Source organism: Oncorhynchus masou, unplaced genomic scaffold, assembly GCF_036934945.1.
Source record: "Oncorhynchus masou masou isolate Uvic2021 unplaced genomic scaffold, UVic_Omas_1.1 unplaced_scaffold_3766, whole genome shotgun sequence".
In the NCBI taxonomy this organism is placed as follows: Eukaryota; Metazoa; Chordata; class Actinopteri; order Salmoniformes; family Salmonidae; genus Oncorhynchus; species Oncorhynchus masou.
Genome location: NW_027010168.1, coordinates 27,176 through 30,911, shown reverse-complemented (window position 1 = coordinate 30,911; position 3,736 = coordinate 27,176). Strand labels below are relative to the sequence as shown.

The following is a 3,736-nucleotide window of genomic DNA, read 5'->3' as shown; positions in this document are numbered from 1 at the left end:
CCAAGTAAATACCTGCATAACATTCCAAGTAAATACCTGCATAACATTCCAATAACATACCTGCATAACATTCCAAGTAAATACCTGCATAACATTCCAATAACACACCTGCATAACATTCCAAGTAAATACCTGCATAACATTCCAATAACATACCTGCATAACATTCCAAGTAAATACCTGCATAACATTCCAATAACATACCTGCATAACATTCCAAGTAAATACCTGCATAACATTCCAATAACATACCTGCATAACATTCCAAGTAAATACCTGCATAACATTCCAAGTATATACAGTGGGGAGGACAAGTATTTGATACACTGCCGTTTTGCAGGTTTTCCTACTTACAAAGCATGTAGAGGTCTGTACTTTTTATCATAGGTACACTTCAACTGTGAGAGACAGAATCTAAAACAAAAAAAAAAACAGAAAATCACATTGTATGATTTTTAAGTAATTAATTAGCGTTTTATTGCATGACATAAGTATTTATGTGGATGCTCATATAGAGCCCACATATTGGAGCTAAAGTAGAGGCCACATATTGGAGCTAAAGTAGAGGCCACATATTGGTGCTAAAGTAGAGGCCACATATTGGTGCTAAAGCAGAGGCCACATATTGGTGCTAAAGCAGAGGCCACATATTGGTGCTAAAGCAGAGGCCACATATTGGTGCTAAAGCAGAGGCCACATATTGGTGCTAAAGCAGAGGCCACATATTGGTGCTAAAGCAGAGGCCACATATTGGTGCTAAAGCAGAGGCCACATATTGATGCTAAAGCAGAGGCCACATATTGGTGCTAAAGCAGAGGCCACATATTGGTGCTAAAGCAGAGGCCACATATTGGTGCTAAAGCAGAGGCCACATATTGGAGCTAAAGCAGAGGCCACATATTGGTGCTAAAGTAGAGGCCACATATTGGTGCTAAAGCAGAGGCCACATATTGGAGCTAAAGCAGAGGCCACATATTGGTGCTAAAGCAGAGGCCACATATTGGTGCTAAAGCAGAGGCCACATATTGGTGCTAAAGCAGAGGCCACATATTGGTGCTAAAGCAGAGGCCACATATTGGTGCTAAAGCAGAGGCCACATATTGGTGCTAAAGCAGAGGCCACATATTGGTGCTAAAGCAGAGGCCACATATTGGAGCTAAAGCAGAGGCCACATATTGGTGCTAAAGTAGAGGCCACATATTGGTGCTAAAGTAGAGGCCACATATTGGAGCTAAAGTAGAGGCCACATATTGGTGCAAAAGTAGAGGCCACATATTGGTGCTAAAGTAGAGGCCACATATTGGAGCTAGAGTAGAGGCCACATATTGGAGCTAAAGTAGAGGCCACATATTGGTGCTAAAGTAGAGGCCACATATTGGTGCTAAAGTAGAGGCCACATATTGGTGCTAAAGTAGAGGCCACATATTGGAGCTAAAGTAGAGGCCACGTATTGGAGCTAAAGTAGAGGCCACATATTGGTGCTAAAGTAGAGGCCACATATTGGTGCTAAAGTAGAGGCCACATATTGGTGCTAAAGTAGAGGCCACGTATTGTTGCTAAAGTATAGGCCACATATTGGTGCTAAAGTAGAGGCCACATATTGGAGCCAAAGTAGAGACCCACATATTGGTGCCAAAGTAGAGACCACCTATTGGTGCTAATGTAGAGCACAAATTTTGGAGCTAAAGTAGAGGCCACGTATTGGTGCTAAAGTAGAGGCCACATATTGGTGGTAAAGTAGAGTCCACATATTGGTGCTAAAGTAGAGCCCACATATTGGTGCTAAAGCAGAGTCCACATACCAAAGTAGAGGCCACATATGTGAGCTAAAGTAGAGGCCACATATTGGTGCTAATATGTGGCCTCTATATGGGTCCTGTGTGGCTCAGTCGGTAGAGCATGGCGCTTGCAACGCCAAGCGTCGTGGGTTCGATTCCCACTGGGGCCACCCATATGCAAAAGTAGTGGCCCCAGCCGACTTGTAAGTCGCTTTGGACAAAAGCGTCTGCTAAATGGGATATATATTTGCTAAAGTAGAGGCCACATATTGGTGCTAAAGTAGAGGCCACATATTGGAGCTAAAGTAGAGGCCACATATTGGTGGTAAAGTAGAGTCCACATATTGGTGCCAAAGTAGAGTCCACATATTGGTGCCAAAGTAGAGACCCAAATATTGGTGCCAAAGTAGAGACCACCTATTGGTGCTAATGTAGAGCACAAATATTGGAGCTAAAGTAGAGGCCACGTATTGGTGCTAAAGTAGAGGCCACGTATTGGTGGTAAAGCAGAGGCCACATATTGGTGCTAAAGTAGAGCCCACATATTGGTGCTAAAGCAGAGGCCACATATTGGTGGTAAAGTAGAGGCCACATATTGGTGCTAAAGTAGAGGCCACATATTGGTGGTAAAGTAGAGTCCACATATTGGTGCTAAAGTAGAGCCCACATATTGGTGCTAAAGTAGAGGCCACATATTGGAGCTAAAGTAGAGGCCACGTATTGGAGCTAAAGTAGAGGCCACATATTGGTGCTAAAGTAGAGGCCACATATTGGTGCTAAAGTAGAGGCCACATATTGGTGCTAAAGTAGAGGCCACGTATTGTTGCTAAAGTATAGGCCACATATTGGTGCTAAAGTAGAGGCCACATATTGGAGCCAAAGTAGAGACCCACATATTGGTGCCAAAGTAGAGACCACCTATTGGTGCTAATGTAGAGCACAAATATTGGAGCTAAAGTAGAGGCCACGTATTGGTGCTAAAGTAGAGGCCACATATTGGTGCTAAAGTAGAGGCCACATATTGGTGCTAAAGTAGAGGCCACATATTGGTGGTAAAGTAGAGTCCACATATTGGTGCTAAAGTAGAGCCCACATATTGGTGCTAAAGCAGAGGCCACATATTGGAGCTAAAGTAGAGGCCACATATTGGTGCTAAAGTAGAGGCCACATATTGGTGCTAAAGTAGAGGCCACATATTGGTGCTAAAGTAGAGGCCACATATTGGAGCTAATGTAGAGGCCACATATTGGAGCTAAAGTAGAGGCCACATATTGGAGCTAAAGTAGAGGCCACATATTGGTGCTAAAGTAGAGGCCACATATTGGTGGTAAAGTAGAGTCCACATATTGGTGCCAAAGTAGAGTCCACATATTGGTGCCAAAGTAGAGTCCACATATTGGTGCCAAAGTAGAGGCCACATATGTGAGCTAAAGTAGAGGCCACATATTGGTGCTAAAGTAGAGTCCACATATTGGTGCTAAAGTAGAGGCCACATATTGGAGCTAAAGTAGAGGCCACATATTGGTGGTAAAGTAGAGTCCACATATTGGTGCCAAAGTAGAGTCCACATATTGGTGCCAAAGTAGAGTCCACCTATTGGTGCTAAAGTAGAGCACACATATTGGAGCTAAAGTAGAGGCCACGTATTGGTGCTAAAGTAGAGGCCACGTATTGGTGCTAAAGCAGAGGCCACATATTGGTGCTGAAGCAGAGCCCACATATTGGTGCTAAAGCAGAGGCCACATATTGGAGCTAAAGCAGAGCCCACATATTGGTGCTAAAGCAGAGGCCACATATTGGTGCTAAAGTAGAGGCCACATATTGGAGCTAAAGTAGAGGCCACATATTGGAGCTAAAGCAGAGGCCACATATTGGAGCTAAAGTAGAGGCCACATATTGGTGCTAAAGTAGAGGCCACGTATTGGTGCTAAAGTATAGGCCACATATTGGTGCTAAAG

At 43.7% G+C, this 3,736-nt stretch overlaps 1 non-coding gene across 1 annotated transcript; it reads left to right on the top strand.

Annotated features, from left to right (window-relative positions):
- Positions 1–1,872: 1,872 nt before the first annotated feature.
- On the top strand, positions 1,873–1,948 carry trnaa-ugc (transfer RNA alanine (anticodon UGC)). Its single transcript has one exon. It is a non-coding gene; the product is annotated as a tRNA-Ala (tRNA).
- Positions 1,949–3,736: the final 1,788 nt, after the last annotated feature.